This window comes from Lissotriton vulgaris, chromosome 4_1 (genome assembly GCF_964263255.1).
Source record: "Lissotriton vulgaris chromosome 4_1, aLisVul1.2, whole genome shotgun sequence".
Classification (NCBI taxonomy): Eukaryota; Metazoa; Chordata; class Amphibia; order Caudata; family Salamandridae; genus Lissotriton; species Lissotriton vulgaris.
Window position 1 is genome coordinate 1771630143 of NC_141691.1, and position 18960 is coordinate 1771649102.

Here is an 18960-nt window from a genome sequence, read left to right on the forward strand (position 1 = left end):
ACTGGATGACGAGGATTGGCAAACGGCCGTCTCCTCCCTAAGGAGGTGGCCATACCCGCCCGCCTCCGTTTCGTACAGTTGAAGATCCTCCATCGTGTATATGTAACTGGTACTCGTCTGGTGCGAATGGGTTACTCTCTTGATGGGCTATGTAAGCGCGGCTGTGGTATGAGTGGTACCTTCCTGCATATCATTTGGGAGTGTCCTGAGGTGGCTGCCTTCTGGTCTAGAGTGCATGCGATTATGGAAAGAGTCACCGGGGTCTCTCTATTGCCTGAGGCCAGACGATGCCTTCTTAATGTCTGGGAACCTACGGACTACAACACGGCCCAGACTTTTTGGGCGACTCTTGGTAATATGGTGGCCAAGAGGGATATTGCGCAACTCTGGGGTTCCCACAGACCACCTACGATAGTGGCTTGGAAGGAGTACATGGACTGGTGTATGTTCAGAGAAAAGACCGTCTATGTGGCCCGGGGCCGACCTAAGAAATGGGGTAGAATTTGGTCCCAATGGAACACTTACCGTGGGAATGTCTGCACTCCCCCACACGACTACACCATTGATATCTCGCTGTCCCCTTAGTTGGCGTTCCAGGCTTAAGTTTGTAATAGTATGTACTGACCGATCTCCTCGCCATCCCGAGACATATGCTCCATCATAGTATGCTAGTCGGATTCTACCGCCCTCTCACTTTAATTCCCTGTAATTGATTATTGCCATGTGTCTGTGTTTTATGTTGTTAGTACAGTTCATCAAAATTCCAAAACTAAACCTACAATACTTGTCTTTTGATTCTACGTCATGTACAGGATTATATTGCGGGTTGCTTAACCCCCAAACAAGGTACCGGGGGGGGGCCTGATTGTGAGACGTCATAATGTTTAAATGTCATAGCGGCCGGCCCGCTGGGTTGTAGGCTGACAGCTGTGTATTGTGCATAAATATAATAAAGGTTTAAAAAAAAAAAAAACAATGTCAGTGCCTCACACCACTATTCCTCCTGAAGTGTATTTATTGTCAAGGGGATGGGTTTTAACTGGAACAACATGTTCTACAACCTGTGGAATTTCTTCAGCTGTGCTCACAAACTCTCCTTTGCAATTGTTATATACGTTTACAGCTTAAGTAGATATCTGGATTTGTCTCTGGGTATTGTGTGTTCCAATTGTCTTTGTTTACACCCCAGAGGCCATTTCTGTGTCACCGTTTCCCAGTGGCATTGTTTATCGAGATCATTGCACTCCTTTGCTTCTGGGCTTTTTCGCAGTGGGTCTTGTTTGTCAGACTTGTTCTCTTGACATCTCCATATCTCTATCTTCAATTTTGTCCCTTAAGTTCTCCAAGTCTTCCAGGCCTGCGTATCCCCTCGTTTTTCCATCAATTATTATTATTATTATTACTTAGCATTTATTGAGCGCATGGCTACCCTAGGGCATCCCAGTGCTAACGGCATAGCAGGTGAAAGTAGGAGGCTGGCAAGTACTCTTCTGGAATAGCCTGGATTACCATAATTGCTGATTCCAGGAGTCCATGTAAAATTTCTTTTCGGCAACCATGGTCGGAATGCTAAGAATTTCTTCCTCTTAATATTTTTTAGCTTTTATAATTATCTGCCTTGCCTGTTGATATCTGAAGCAGCATGCAAATATCTGTCTTGGATATGCTGTGTTACCACTTTTACTGGATCTCAATCTGTGCACTTGTTGAAATTATAGTGGATGCTCAAATGTTGTGTGGCAAATTTGGTCTGAATGTTTTCATGAAAGCTTTCATGCCTTCTTTTTCCACCTGTTCTGGCAATCCTGAAATATGAAGATTGTCCCGTCAACTTCTCTCCTCTAATTCAATGGGTTTTCACTTAGGAGCACAATTCTGCTCCCAGATCCGGCTGACTGTCGAACCTCTATTCTACACCAGACACTCTGGTTTCCCCAAATGTTAATTATTTCTAGAATTAGGTTATTTCCCCCCTAAGGGATTGTACATCGGCATTGGTGAATGCTACTGCTAAGTTTACTGATCGAATGGATACTTTATAGTCTGCGAGTTCTTACAGTAGCATATTTAGAGCAGAGTCTCACACTTCAGAAGCTTTCAACATTTCTGTTGCTGGTGCTTTTGTTTTTGACTTGTTGACAACTGCTTCAGAGAAAATAAGCTAATGTGCTTTGATTTTGACATGTATTTGGGGACAACCCTTTGTCGTGTCTGTGATATGACAGACGTTTTTCATGCTGATAAGATTCTTAGCATCATTTCAGGTATTGCAATGAATTGGTGTGAATTAACCCTTTACCGCGGCCGTTATTTCGGCGCAGTGCGGGCGATGGGCGGGGCCGCGTCGCCCGTTAGACATTCGCAGCACCAGCCAGGTAGTGCTCGCGACTGCCAACGACCTACGGGAGCACGGAAGGGGTTAAAGGTTACGATTTCTTCCTCAGTTGTCTGTGCCATGTTAGTCTTTATTTGACAATAGTAACATTTGTCAAGAAGAACCACCTCAGGTAGATTGTATTCAAATAAGAATTGCACCCAAATTATTGCTGCGGTGGGGATATTGGTCACATTTCCAACATATGTATTAGGTGTTCTGGATCAAGCCATTTGAGAATTTATCTTTAAAAGTTGAGGCATTTTTCTTTTTAGATTTGGCTGGTAAACGTTAACCTCTTTTGGAAGTGCCAGTGTATTGTCAGTGAGATCCTGGTATCTAAAGGAATCCAAGCTGGCCACTGTTTTTTCCTTAGTATGCACATTTCAGGAGAATAACAATCCTGAACCCCTAATCGGGCCTCAACTCTTCTTCAGTGCTTCGTATCTCTCTTCCCTCAGGATCCAGTCTGCAACCTTATGTCTTCTGTGTGTGAGGTAAGATAAGTCTTGATTTATTGGGGATTTTAGCCACACATCATGGAATGAACACTCAGCTTGAACCTCCCTCTTGTCTCTTCTATTTCCGCATTTGAAGGCGGAGCTGCATTCCTGTGGGTAGGCGTTCATTGAACTCGTTCAAGGGATTTGCGTTTGTGCCTCATAGCTGCTCACCTGTGTGTTGAGCTGCCTCAGGTGTTGTAACAAGGTGCTGCCATGCTTGTCGGCACCACACAATATTTTGTGAGAATGTTATGGCATGTTTCGGTTAAATAATTATTTGTACACTCTAAACCATTTTGTTTTGCAGTTCTTCATCTCTGTAGTGTGTTACATCTCTGTAGTGTGTTACTATCTGGTAATGGCCATAGCCTGTTGAGATTTTACTATCTTGGTGTTATGTCTGGGAAATTGCCATTAACTCTCTTCCCATGTGTATGGATCCCATTGGATTTTGACCTCATTTTACATTAATTACTAATATTACTCCAAATACTTTTTTTTAAAAAGCCTAGTGCTCTTGGACTGGGCTTTTTTCACCCTTTTCCATAAGTGATTGAGTTTTGAAAACTGACATCAAACATCTTCCAGTCTTCTTGCAATAGTGCTTTTACAACAGTAAGTACAATTAGTCTTAAATTGGGTCTTAGTCGTACATAGTTCTCCACTGTGAGTACTACCCCAGTTTGTTCAAAATATAGGATTTACTTTTTATTATTAGTAATATCTACCATAGTTTCAGTTAGTAAGTGTGATGATTGAGTAGATAACCCCAACTACTGGCTGCACAGGCGCACATCTCTTCATGGTGATCTTGTCCTCTTCTTTTTACTACTGGTTGTGATTTGGGAAACACTGATTTGAATTACAGCATTGTGCTATAAACGTATACAAAAAAAATACTTCTTGTCCTTCCACAATTGATATCTAACTCTTAGAACATCCTGCCTGCTCACTGGGGAATTCACTTAAACATGTTTGTTTACTAAATGCATGGTAGTGAGCCTTCCTATCAGTTTAAGACTGGATGTATCCTTGGTAAGAAGGATGTATCCTTAGTAAAACTGAGATGACTTGGACAACCAAAAGCTTTCATCTATTCATGATGATATTATCAAAATTCACCACTTTAAAAGTCATGCACATGCTAGTTTTTACATATATACTACTTCTTTTTAGAACCACCTTCCATCATAAGGGCAAAATAGAAACATACTGTCACTGTAAAGCTATTTTGAAATGATTTTCCAGACATTTCCCCTCCAAGTGTCATCTCTGATGAATGAACAATCTTGAAGTGACAGATCCTTTGTATAATATTATATCAAATGTTTCCCGAGTACTTTGTTTAATTTTGTTGGGCTTGAGTCCGCATTATCTGATACATGTTTGACATAACGTAAAGACAGTAAATGGCTCAACATCATTTGCTATGTATTTATTCTTGTGTCAAACCAAATACACAAAGATGTTTTATTCAAGTACCTGAACTTTACTGTGGCCAAAGCCATTCCATTTATTATAGAAGCACAGTCATCTTTTCCTAGGATCCCTTCAGATGTTTTGCCGATATTTGTTTATCATTTTGCTTTTTCATTTCCTAAGTAATCTTGACTCTGTCTTTTCTCATTTGTGCTGCAACAGAATAAAATTCTATGTTCTTGGGGGCTCTGTTTTTTCTCTCATTTATATAGGCTATTTATAAGATTTTCACTTTACCTAAATAGATTGTAAAATAATGATTATAGACATTTGTTTATGGATTCCTCCCTTTTAAAAATAGTTTGTGAGTACTAAAGCTCAGACTTAGATGATATTTTCTTATCTTTCATCCATGATTTCATTCTCTGATAGTCCATACTGACTGTTGATCTACTTATAAAAGTTTGTGGATATGTATCCACTCCTCAGAGACTTAACATCATCCTCTTTAACATTTATAACGTGAAATCTAATTCTCCAAGGTTGGAACTTTTGTCCCATGCAGAAACTGGAAACTAATGTATATTTTTCTAGTATCTTTACATTCATATGGGCTATGGCGTACTTAAGCTGGCCTGACCGGGTCCAGCTCATCTGGCATTGCAGGCCATTACAAGCTAATGAAGCTTACAAGAGTGGTGGCTTATTGTGTCATAATACAATATATCTTCCACCATGAGGGTCACCCACTGGCAAATGAATGGCTTAAAAAAGTGGGATATTAACATGGTGGAGCAACCAGGGACAGTTAGTTTGACAGTAGAGTTTGAAGGAAAGCGGAATGAATCCTGATCTCCTTGATTGCTCGGACATCGAGATTTAAGCTCCTGAACATTCTCATTTGGTTTACCTATCAATTGGAAGCTCAGTATGTTAACACTGGAGGTTACAACAGTTGCAAACATGATTAAAAGTGGTTTATGTTTAAATCTCTAATTCACTTATACGGAGGCAGGTTTCACCACAATTCCAACATATGCTGATTTATCAAGTACCAAGGTCACATTACATGACCTCTCAATTCACTTGTTACAGAAACTTACACCATTAAACTGTCCACAAGCTGTATTGAAGGTATTCTTTGAGTTTCAGCATAGTTATATACACTATAGTTTTTGGAGTGATTATGGTGATATGAAGTGTACCATACAATAAACATTACCATCGTAACACTCTCTGCAGTGCAGAATATATCCCGAATGTAAAATCTTTGTGCTGTCAGTTTCCAAGTGAGTGAAGTTTGCTTAAATGGTCCAATACATGCAGAAATTGACTTATTATTCTTGCCCACTTCCTTTTAGTATTTCCTAGAACAAGGAGCATATAATGAAACAGCTTTGCCTTTTGGAATCTCACACTGGAAACTGCACTCTCACAAGGTATTTGAAATCTCAGGTTTCAACCTTCCTGAGCAATGTATGAAATTCCATTAGATAGAGCAAAAGTGGAACATACAATAATACATTCTTGTGACATTATGTCCATTCCTACCTTGCATGCACGGCACACTCCTACCTTGCATACCACAGCCAGTATGTGGATCATTGTAGCTATCACTACCTTTGGAAAGGCATACTCATTTACATGTATGAATTCATGCTGTAGAGATTGGTGACACCACTAGATAATAATAATCCTATTTTTTTTTTAAAAAACGGATTAATAAAGTTTAAAAAAACATTATAATACCATATAGCTCAACATTTTTTTCCTGCCAGAGAGCTATCTGTGAACACCGAATCTATGACTTGGCACCCATCTAGGACAATGAATATCTGGGAAGTGTCCTGGTATAAGGTGTCCCTTCTTTTCCATTCCGTCTTCTATGATTGATGCTAGAATCACAAGTCCAGCCCTATCACAGTTGATGGTCCTATCTGTGGGCCCATTGTTTGGATTTAAAATGGTAGCATTTATCAGTCTTTATCTGCAAGTCTAGTGCAAGGCCTTACTGTTCATTGATGCAAGAGCAAATAAAAAGACTTGGCCAAGCACCTTGGGTGCCTCTGGAAAAACCAATATTCTCTTAAGTTTGCCACTCCGTGTGGGACAACTATAGCTGTCCATTATTTCTTCATCAGATAAAACAAAGTGGTCCTTCTACCCAGTACAGACCCAGATTGTGTAATGTAATGTAATGTAAGGGACATTTCTACCGCGCAACTTCCACTCCAAGGAGTATCTTGGCGCTCACACAACTCAGATGGAGGAGTTGGAAGGGAAAAGGATGTCCTGAATTCTGCACACACATTACACTAAGGTCCTGCACAAGGCGTCAGGCAAGGAGAAAATCCAAGTTTTCAATGCCTTCCTGAAGGGGGCTTCTTGGGAGAAAGACCGCAAGGAAGGGGGAAGCTTGTTCCAGGCTTTAGTTCCCAGTACAAAGAGGGATTTGCCACCCTTTGTGGCCAGTTTAAAATGAGGTGGAGTAAGTAAGTTCTGGCTTGCGGATCTCAGACAACGTGCTGGATAGTATCTTTTAAACCCGTTTCGTAAATAGGTTTGGCCACGCTGGTGGAATGCCCTAAAGGTGATTAAGAGAAGTTTGACCAAAATTCTTTTCCCTATTGGCAGCCAATGTAGAGTGTTTAAGGCTGCTGAGGCTGACGACTTACGGGGCAGACGCAGTACGAGGCGGGCTGCCGCATTTTGGACCATCTGTAATTTGTGGAGCACGGTTTAATTTGCTCCGACATATAGTCTGTTACAATAGTCCAGCCTAGAACTTATTAAGGCTCTTGCGACTGTTTTCCTCGCCGATAGTGGGAGAAGATCAAAGAACTTCCTAAGTGCTTTTATAATTTGAAAGCACATGCCTGCTACTGCTACAGCCTGGGGTTTAAAGGATAAGTGGTTGTCAAATGTAACGCCCAGATTGCGGGCGGACGCAATTGTATTGGGGGGCAATTCAGCATCTGATTGTTCAATAGGTTATTGGAAAGCGATAGATTCATAACAGTGACTTTATCACAAATAGTTTACACTTAGAGAAATAAACATTGAATGCATGTTTGCCACTATGCATAATTATTTCTATATTGCACCAGTGTCAGAAATTACAATTTTTTAACAAAAAAATTCCATTAGTAGTTAAAACTACTTTTATTCTTAAGCACAGTTCCAAGGCTTTTCACCAAGTTCAAGTCTGTAGCTTTGTACTGCTGAAGTCTTAGAAATTAGGTTTGTTTTCCTTTTTGTGAGATATTGTGAAATCATTAAGCAGAGTAGCGGAATCACATTTGCTAGAGCTGTCTTATATATATATATATATATATATATATATATATATATATATATATTTATATATATATATATATATACATATATATATATATTAACAACGCCAAGTCCCACGATCCTCGGGACTCGTTCTTTGAATAAAGAGCACTCAAAGCCGCTGTAGCGTGGTTTCGCCAAGTTATTTAATAACAGAAACTTCTTGCAGCTTTATTAGCCAAGGTTACAAACGCGTTTTGGCGTTGCCGCCTTCGTCAGTGTAAACCAGCACTTTTTTTGTTAGGTGAATTAAATAAAATCAATGGTGACGACCTGTCACATGTTCTAAAAGTGTAAACATAAAAAACGGCACAAAGCTTGTAATTTCATCATTACTTGTGGCGGCCATCTTATAATGGGTCAGTACTGCATTGTATCAATCATTTCGATGTCCCTTAGTACCATAATGTCATACATTCAACATATTTATATACATAATTCATATAATTATAACAATCAATTGATTCATTCAATAATTCATGTGTGTGTATAGATGGTAAAGCGTGTTATCATACATATTCGTGGACGCCTGTTTTGACAGTGCCGTTAATTTGCAAAACCCATAACGATCCCGTTTAGAGCTTTGTCGAATAATTCACGTTTTTGAGATAAAAGGAACAATTGCCTATCTCACGTTTAATGCAATCAAGCCCTAAATGGGCTAATTTCATGTTGTTCATATTGTGTACTTACACAAGGGTAATTTCTAATTGTTCCTGTATTTATTAAAATGTGTGTATTATTTTCAGAGATTGGGCAGACAGCATTTTCATTTTCCTCTTCATTCTTTATCTACTCTCTCAGGGTTTACATACTTGAGTCGCAGAGGGTCAAGGGTGACAACGTTTTAGATATGTGTCCACATCTCCTCTTCGTTGTTCATCCCGCCTGGGGTCTTGGTCTGGAGCTGGATAATGAACCTAGATTCTAAGGTTCTTAGCTTTTTTACCCAGTTCCCCCCTCTGTCAGTTCTGACTAGTTGGTCCAGTGTGAAATAGGTCAGTAAACTGCTGTTGCTGTTATGTATTTGCTAAAAAATGCCGAGCTACAGGATAGCTTTGGTCCTTTGAGGTGATAGCCCTCATATGTTCAAGGACTCTAAGCTTGGTTTGCTTCACTGTGCTCCCTATATACTTTTTCCCACACGGGCATGTTAAGCAGTATACAGTATAGTCAGAATTACAATTGAGCAGTTTCAATATTTTGGTTTTGGTTTTCCTCCCTGGTACTTGATTTTCTTTGACCTTTTTCGAGTTTTTACAGGCCTTGCACTTCATACATGGGAAGAAACCAAAAACAGTCGATTATTTTGTTTTTTCTGCTCTCATAGTGGCTGTCAACTAGATGGTCCTTGAATGAGTTTCCCTTCCTGTATGAAATAAGAGGATGGTTGGAATGGGATTTCCCTATTACAGAGTCTGTCTTTAAAATTTTCCAGTTTTTTCTCATGATGTTAAAGACTTCTGGTGACTTCTCTGAATAGTCTGTAATCATTCTGATTCGCCAGATTTTGGTTTATCTATTAGTAGGTCATTTCTCCCCACTAAGTTGGCTCTAATCTCGGCTTGATCTAGAATCCCTTTGCAATATCCTCTTTGTAAAAATCTCTTCCTAGATTGATCCTTTGCCTTCTCAAACTCCTGTTGGGTCGAGCAGTTGCGTTTCATCCGCAAAAACTCTCCCAGGGGGATATTGTTAATTACGCTGCGGGGATGATAGCTTTGTGAGTGTAGAATTGTGTTTCCCGCAGTGGGTTTTCGATAAACTGCAGTTTGAATTGTGCCATCCTCCACATAGACCCGAAGGTCCAGGTAGAAGACCTTACTCTTGCTGATATTGCTGGTGAAGCTGAGGTTTAAGTCATTGTTGTTAAGTTCAGTAATGTATTCCTCAGCCTCATCCTGTGAACCCCGCCACACCAAGAACAGGTCATCGATGTAGCGGGTCCACAAAATGATGTTATTCATCCACCGGTCGTTGCACCCCGCCCAGGCCACGTGCTTCTCCCACCAGCCCACGAATAAATTTGCATAGCTGGGGGCGAAGCACGTGCCCATCGGGGTCCCCTGGAGTTGTAGGTACAATTTTCCTAAAAATAAAAAGATATTATTTCTTAAACAGAAATTTGTCATTTCCAACAACATTGTATTGTGGCTTCGATACTTAAGAGATCTATTGTCCAGGAAACTCTTCATTGCCAATAGGCCATCTTCATGCCTGATTGAAGTGTATAAACTGGCAATGTCCAGTGTTATTAGGATCATGTCCTCCTCCCACTTGACGTCCTGTATAATTCTCAAAAAATCCTTTGTGTCCTTCAAGTATGAGCTGAGGTCTTTCACAAACGGAGAGATGAAGCTATCAATGTAAGTTGAGGTTTTCTCTAGCAGACTATCTTTTGCAGACACGATTGGTCTACCTGGAGGCCATATTTTACTCTTGTGCACCTTAGGTAGGTGATAGAACGTAGCGATTTGAAGAAATTCGCATTTCAAGTTATTCCAGTCTTTAAAATCCAAGATTCCTTCATCCTTCCATTTTGTGATCAGGCTGTTGAAGGCTATGGTGCTTTCTACATGTTTCTCCCTTTTCACTTCGATGTAATGTTTCTTGTTTCTCAATTGGGAAAGTGCCTCATCCTTATATTGGCTGCGTTTCAGGATGACGATATTCCCACCTTTATCACTGGGTTTAATTATGATATTCTCCTCCTCTTTTAAACTTCTGATTACTGCCCATTCTTCCTTTTTCAAATTTCTTCTTTTCCAATTGAATTTCCCTTCTTGTAGTCTTTTCAGCTCTTCAATAACCACTTCCTGAAAGGTGTCAATTCCATCATGTGGGGTTCTTGGATTAATTTTGGATTTTATTGTCATTGTGCTTTTGCAGCCTTGTTTTGTGATCCCACACTCTTCCAACATCTGCGTGGGTTGTACCTCCCAATCCTGGGAGTCGCTTATTCCAATCATGGTTTGTGCCAAAGCGATGGCATGTAGATCTTTTCCAGTTATTGCTGCTAGAGAATCAGTTTCCTCCATTTCTGTTCTATCATCATTTTTTGGGTTCATGATATGTATCTTTTGTAATTTGATTTTTCTGATAAATCTAAACAGATCTATTCGTGTCTGCGTATAGTCGAATGCCGGAGTTGGACAGAAAGTTAGCCCAAGTTGTAGAATACTTTCTTCATTTTTTGTCAGTTTTCTATCCGAAAGATTGACTATGGTGTTCTGTGTCGTCATTGTTGTGTTTATTTCCAATTCTTCCCTCAGGTGCTCCTCGTCACCACCGGGGTAGATCTTCCTTGTGCGGCTCCTCCTGCCCCTCCTCGTTTTCCTCTTGAAGGTTTTGGTGGATGTGTTGCTGCCGCTGGTCGTTGTCTGAGTCCTCTTATCACCTCGTATTCCTCGAAAAAAGAATCAGACTCTAAAGCAGGTGTTGATGGTCTTGCTTCTGAATAGTGCCCACCACCTTCTGCACCTCTTTCTTCCCCTGTATTTTTTGCCCTGACTGATTCGTCTTCAGAGACTTCTGATTCTTCAGTACTAGCCGGGGTTCTATTTCTTAGTTTGTCTTGTTGTAAGGTTTTCCTGGGGGCATCATATTTTCTTGCAAATGTTAGAATCCTTCCATTCGCATAGTCTTTTTCATCTCGGATGAACTTGGATTGCTTTCTTAATTTGATTGTATTTTCGTAATCAATTAATCTTTTCTTCATATGTTCACGCAACTCCTCGCATTTCTTTGTGTCTTTATCGCTGCTGATCTTCTCCTCAATATCCTTGATCTCCTCTTGTAGTTTAGTTCTGTCATTCCATGCATGTTTTACTAGCAGTTTCAGCATTCCCTGCATCACATTATTCATAAATTCAGACCATTCGCGCAGTAGCTCATTGTTTGGATTTTCAGTCCTCTAGGGACTCGCCCTACTTCTAAATACTTTTGCAGGCTAGTGGCCTCCCACCACTTGCGAATTTCTCGCTCATAGGTTTTTTCAAGTGTGGAAAAAAGCTTAGTGAGTGAGTCAGGTGCTTCTGCTTTCTGTGACGGAATGTCTTTCTTTCTCGCCCCCGTTTTGGGTATAAACAATGTGTCTGCCGCTTTCTCCCTTTCACTATCCGTGAACATCCTTTACTGCAACAGTCTATTTTTCTGAACTTGGCTTTTTCACCTTCGCTTGGGCTTTACGTGGTCTGCCGGAGTGGTAAAAATGAAATAGAAGCGTCGGTCACTCACCCGTTCTGGATTGCATCAATCACTGGGTTACCTCGGGATCGGTCGTCCTTCTAGGGCTCGTGCTCCGTTTTCCGCTTGATTCTCAAGTCGTGCTGTGTTTTGGTTTTCTTGCACGTCTATCCGGCGGGGCCAGTCGGTAATCAAGTTTTCGGCACGCAGGTTCCACCAACCGCCGCTCCACTATGTCCACGGGTGCCTCTTGCCGCACGGTGGCGTGCGTGATATATTAACGCCAAGTACCACGATCCTCGGGACTCTTTCTTTGAATAAAGAGCACTCAAAGCCGCTGTAGCGTGGTTTCGCCAAGTTATTTAATAACAGAAACTTCTTGCAGTTTTATTAGCCAAGGTTACAAACGCGTTTCGGCGTTGCCGCCTTCGTCAGTGTAAACCAGCACTTTTTTTGTTAGGTGATTTAAATAAAATCAATGGTGACGACATGTCACATGTTCTAAAAGTGTAAACATAAAAAACGGCACAAAGCTTGTAATTTCATCATTACTTGTGGCGGCCATCTTATAATGGGTCAGTACTGCATTGTATCAATCATTTCGATGTCCCTTAGTACCATAATGTCATACATTCAACATATTTATATACATAATTCATATAATTATAACAATCAATTGATTCATTCAATAATTCATGTGTGTGTATAGATGGTAAAGCGTGTTATCATACATATTCGTGGACGCCTGTTTTGACAGTGCCGTTAATTCGCAAAACCCATAACGATCCCGTTTAGAGCTTTGTCGAATAATTCACGTTTTTGAGATAAAAGGAACAATTGCCTATCTCACGTTTAATGCACAGTTCCAAGGCTTTTCACCAAGTTCAAGTCCGTAGCTTTGTACTGCTGAAGTCTTAGAAATTAGGTTTGTTTTCCTTTTTGTGAGATATTGTGAAATCATTAAGCAGAGTAGCGGAATCACATTTGCTAGAGCTGTCTTATATATATATATATATATATATATATATATATATATATATATATATATTCAAAACACATAAGCATCCGTTCTGATGTAAGGAGGAAAGCACACAGGTTTATGGTGCCAAAGTGTTTATTACAGACCCCCTACCCCTCCAACAGATGCGTTTCGCCTCACTGCTTCGTCAGTGTTGGCGTGTGCAAAGAAAATCAACCCTTTTATTTAGTGTGATTACACGGACATCCAGTAAACACAGAAAGTGGACTGCTAGCCTCAATGCCTCTATGGCGGCCATCTTACAACATGTTCATACTGGGTCACTGTGTTGCAGAAAACGATCGAATTTGTAAAAAAGTGTAAGTGCAGTTATTAAAATACAATTTCTAACAAGGCAATTTCATTAGGGGAGGGGAAAAGAAAAGCATACATTTATAGTTTTCTTTGAATAATATTATAATTCATGTCTCCGTGTACTTAAAATGCTGATCCTATGGATTTAGGTAATTGTGCTGAGCAATTCATAGGAGACTGCGTTAACATATATATAAACACAATTTCTGATGTAAAATACATCTATATGTATCAATGCTTTCCCATTATCCATTCTCCACATGTTATCTCGCCCTGTAAGGGCTATCTCAACTGTTTATCCCCCTGTATGGGCTAACTCATATTTTCATATTGTGCTGGAGAGAGATATTATTTAATAGCATTTAAGAATCAGAAATCGCAGCCGCACCCAGGGTAGGAGGAACAAGATTATATCTACCTTTGATACTATTATTTGCTATCTTATCCCTTCTACTGTGGATGTCCCTTCCTCATTATTATACCAGAATTATTTATTTATTCATTTATTGGAGCCCATTTACAGGTGGAGCCATAGCTCTCCATCATTATTTAGAGCTACCGGCCATTTGTTCTGCAAATCAATGATGTACTTTGATTCTAGCACCCTCAGAGCCTTGACACGGTCTCCCCCCTCTTTCCCTTCTGTCTACCTGATCCAGACAGAAGATTGTAAGGAGGTCCCTGTCACTTCTGTGTTGTGTCTCAAAGTTGCGTGCCATGGGGCATGTTTTATCCTGATTTGTTACGGCACGCATATGCTCTAATATACGTTTTTTTGTTGGGTGAATGGTACTCAAGATGTATCTTTTGGAACATGGGCATTCCAGGCAATACACCGTGAAGTCTGAATTGCAGTTGAGAAATTTTGACATTTCTCTCGTGGGACGTGGATCGTTTGGCCTTCCCTTGTAGTTAAATCTTTTTTTGCTATGTTTGTAGGCCTTGCAGCGGAGGCATGGGTAGAAACCTTTTATGTTTTTCATACCTGTTGGCTTAGCTGAATTTTCAAAATGGCTATGTACAAAATGATCACTTAGTGACTGGCAACGCCTATACGTTATAGAGGCATGTGATGGTAAGACTCTTCTTAGGGTGGCATCCGTTTGTAAAATGTGCCAATTTTTGTTGAACACCTGTACCAATTCCCGTGATCTGGCGTTGAAGTTTGTGATCATCCGTGTGGGACCCTCCACTTCCTGTTTCACTTTGTTTACCAGGAGGTCTTTCCTGTCTATTTTCTCTACTCTTTCAGCAGCATCAGTCAATATTGCTTTAGAATAACCTCTTTCCTGAAATCTAGCAGAGGCCTCATCTTTGGCTTTCTTGAAGTCCCCCCCCCCCGTCTGAGCAGTTGTGCCTAAGACGGAGCAGTACTCCAAAGGGTATATTACTTACCAAACTTTTAGGATGTTGGCTTGCTGCATGCAACACAGCGTTGCCCGCTGTGGGCTTTCTGTATAGTCCTGTTTGTAGGGTGTTTCCTGTCACATATACCTCTAAATCAAGATAGTTCACTGAGGTGTCACTTATGGTGCTGGTAAATCTCAAATTGAGCTCATTGTCATTTAGCGTAGCAACATATTCCTCAGCAGAGGCCCGGTCGCCACACCAAACGACAGAGAGATCATCAATGTACCTTGCCCAAATAATGATCTTGTCCAACCAACATTCATTGGCCTCGCCCCAGGCCATGTGCTTCTCCCACCAGCCCACGAAAAGGTTCGCACAACTGGTGGCGAAGCACGTGCCCATGGCCGTACCACGTGTCTGTCTGTACAGTGTCCCCGAGAATAGCAAAATATTATTATAATAATAGGCAGAAATCTATCATCTTTATGAGCATCCAGTTGTGTTGGTGGTACTTCAAGGGTTTACTATTCAGAAACCAATTGACGGCTGACGGCTGATATGTCATCCTTGTGGCCTATACATGCATATAGATTGGCTACGTCTAAAGTTATTAGAAGCATGTCTGGTTCCCATGTTATGTCATTGATCAGCCTCAGGAAGTCCTGGGTGTCCCTAATGTAAGAGGATAAATCTTTTACGAATGGAGGTAAATACTTATCTATGAGGGGGGAGTGGCTAGCTTCCGGACAAGATGGCCGCAGCTTTGCTGAGCTCCGCAACAAACGGGGCCTTCCCAAATAAATCCGCACACTTATCCTGCACAGAGACGGTTTTGCTCTACAGATTCCGATGCGGAGGTCCTTCCGATGCCGGACGCACCGCCCCATATCCCCGAAGCACAAAAGATCGCTGAGTTCTGCCGCCGACAAAATCGCGGCCTGAGGAGCACGCGTCATCCGGGGCCTCGTGTTGAACCGGACCCCAAGTGTGGGAGGACCGGCGCTACACTGAGACTGCGACAATGCAAGGTGAAGGCCGGAGTACCGAGGTCGGCAACGCCCAAGCTCCGACGCATACCGCCGACGCACTGTAGGTGATCTCGTCCGCTGCCGGGGAAAACAGACACCAGATTGCACCTGCAGCGAGAAAGACCGCTGGCAACCGCTGGGACCCCCGCGTCACAGGGGCTCACTGAAGTGGCGAAAACAACCCGAGGGCCACGAGGCAGTGGAAGACAGGGCGTGGACACAAGCGACACGGGAGAGGTTACCACAGATACGGTTACCGCCAACTCCAGTCCGACCATACGTCACCCCGGCACCGGAGTGGGGGAGGTACGATGCGTCTTAACGCCTGCAGACGACTCTTAGCACCACACAGCAACAGGCAGCTAGAGTAATAGTTAAGCTGCCCCTGCCACCAGGAAGCCCAAAAAGGCTCCAGCGGGGGTCAAGAAGAGCCAGTAGAAGGTCAAGAAACCAGCGGCAGCAAAGAGCCCCAAGAAGCCCACGCTGCCCCCGCCAAGAAGGCGGCCAAGAGCCTAGCGAAAGCCAAGGCGGAGAATCCCAAAGTAACCAAGAAAAGCCCTGCCAAGGTAGTCAAACCCAAGGCAGCCAAGCCCCAAGCAGCCAAGCCTGAAAGGCAGCGCCCAAGGAGGAGTAAGGGCTTACACCGAGACACTGCAAGACTTAAGATAGCAGGCATTGAAATTAAAGAGAACACTGCGCAGTAACTTGCGCCGGGCATACACTGTCTGTGACAATGGGTGGCAGAGGGCCCAAAGTGCAGCAGGCCCCCAGGTTGGACAAATATGCCTATACCAAGGACTCCCCAAAGATCTCAAAAGGAGACGGAACGCAAACAACTGCCCGACCAACTGACAAACCAGAGGACACAATCTCCACAGATATCTCCCTTATGCGGGCGGACTACGCTAAAATGTCTGACCGATTGGTGGACGTTGAGAAAACGACGACGGGGCTCTCTGCAGACACTATGATGCTGCGGCAACAAGTACAGAGACTAGAAGAAGACAATAAAATGATGAAGGCCAAACTGGATAACCAGGAAGGTCGCTCCTGGCGCAATAACGTACGCCTAGTAGGTGTGCCGGAAAAGGCAGGTGGCCCAGCTCTAGTTCTTTTTGTAGAAGACCTCGTCCAAAACCAGCTGCAGCTGCGGGGGCTGTCCAATTATTTCTCAGTGGAAAGGGCTCACAGAGTACCAGGGGTCAAGCCGCGTCCTGGAGCACCACTGCGGCCGATCTTGGTGCGCATTTTCAACTTTCGGGACCGTGACCCCATTTTACAGGACGCGCGCATCGCCCACCAATAAAAATCGACAATTCTGAAATTACCTTCCATCCTGACTATACAGCAGCTGTCACACAACAAAGACGTAGTTTTACGGAGGTCAAGAAGGAACTGCGTGTCAGAGAATTGAAATAATCAGCTTTTTCCGGTGAAGCTACAAGTTGAATCTGAAGGAAAGACGTGGTTCTTCGAGACACCAGGGGAGGCAGGAGACTGGCTAGAGGTATGGAGGCCGGCCAGAGGACCCAAGAAACGGGAGAGTATGCAGAATAATCGTTGAGGAGAGAGGTTGGAACACAAAGAGACGATGCCTTACGGCGAACCTGGGATCGTGGACACTTACAGAGCCAAGACCACGAGAATAACAACAACTACTGAACTGAAACATTGCACCTGTTTCGCTGACGCGGACTCACTGTTGGGCCTGAAGTGCGAGACGAGGCACTGAGCGCAGAAAGACTGGGACATAGAATTTTGATGTAAAGAATACTGATTCGGGGAGTGGGGCTCCCGCAGGTAGGATCTAACCGACTAAAGGCAGCACTGTACATATAGTTTCTGATGGGGGGGCTTTGTACTGATCGCGGAAGACTCGCCCCCACGAGTAATGCGGTTTGTTGGGGAATTTAAGCACACTGCTCAGTTGGGGTGGCGGCTGTTCTAGATCCGCCAGGCAGGGAGGCAGGGTGGGGGGCACGGGCTTTGTAGAGTGGGGGATTTGACTGGTTATGTTCTTTTTTTACTGTTCTACTATCTCTCCATAGAAGGTTGATAACAACTGCACAGTGTACACACTTACACCTTTATTCTGACATACATAGCGGTGTTATAGCTACCCATGGCACATGCTATGACGAGATGTGAAGATCCAGACACTAACCCTCAAACGCCACATACACCGGGATCTCCCCTATCGATCATATCATGGAATGTGAACAGGTTGGGTCATGAGATCAAGGCGGGGTTGGTTCTTCAATACCTCAAACGCAAGGGCCCCACGTTGGCGCTACTGCAAGAGACACACCTAGTAGGGACGGCATTTAAAGCACTTGACCGCTGGGGGTTCAAAATGGTAGTTAATGCCTGGTTCCCGGGGAGTTGGGATACTGGTGAAAAAAAAGCTCTCCCCTAGTACTGAAGGGGACATGGAAAGATGAGCAAGGGCGCTTCGCTGCAATGTTGTGCCAATGGGAGGGTAGGATGTTTAACATGGTGTCAGTGTATATCCCCCCTACACTCCATCATGCAGCCTTTCAGGATTTGGGGAAATTCTTAATGGGATTTCCAGAGGGAGAGCTGATCATGGGTGGGGATTTTAACGCTGTGATAGACGCTGCCATAGACCGCAAACCGCCCAGGGATAACACTAGATCTAATTGGGCTCTGATTGAATTTATTGGTGCAATGGGACTCACTGACATATGGCGGGTTAGACACCCTACTGAACATCAATACACATTCCACTCCGGGGTGCACAATAGTCTCTTGAGGATTGATTATATCATGACTGTCGATAAACCCGGATAGAATAAATGACGTTCCACATTTTGCCGAGAGGCATCTCGGACCACTCCCCCATACAGTTCACATATAACGCACAGATCCCTGGCAGGAAACAACTTTTTCCGCTCTTCCCGGGCTACTTGAAGGTCCTTAAAATCGCAAAGGCCCTTGTGAAATCCGCTGGCTACTACTTCACAGAGAACACACAATCGGTAGAGTCACCAAGCATCTTATGGGAGGCGTACAAATCAGTAATTAGGGGCCAAGCCATATCGATTATCGCCAGACACAAAAAGGAAAACAGGCAGCAACTGGACACCCTAGAGGAGGCCGTGCAGAGGGCAGAGGTGGCACACGCCGCAAACACTGATGAAACTACAGGTCAAACCCTGACGTTAGCAACCCAGGAATATAGAACTTATTCCTGGGAAGTCGCGAAAGTCAGATATTCCGATACACTACATAGAATATATGAATTAGGGGATAAAACAGGGAGATTGCTGGCATGGCTAGAAAGGAAAGAGAAGGCAAACAGGTGGATTGCCCAGCTGAAGCTGGAAGATGACACCATAACTCCAGATCCACAACTCATAGTGGAGGGGCTGGCTACACACTATGAAAAGATCTATACGCCGCGAGCCTCAG

General features: G+C 42.9%; 1 protein-coding gene across 2 annotated transcripts in view; it reads left to right on the forward strand.

Moving 5' to 3' along the window:
- RIMS2 (regulating synaptic membrane exocytosis 2) overlaps nt 1–18960 on the forward strand; it is a 1859827-nt gene that overhangs the window by 1278940 nt on the left and 561927 nt on the right. The gene's annotated exons all lie outside the window — the stretch shown is intronic.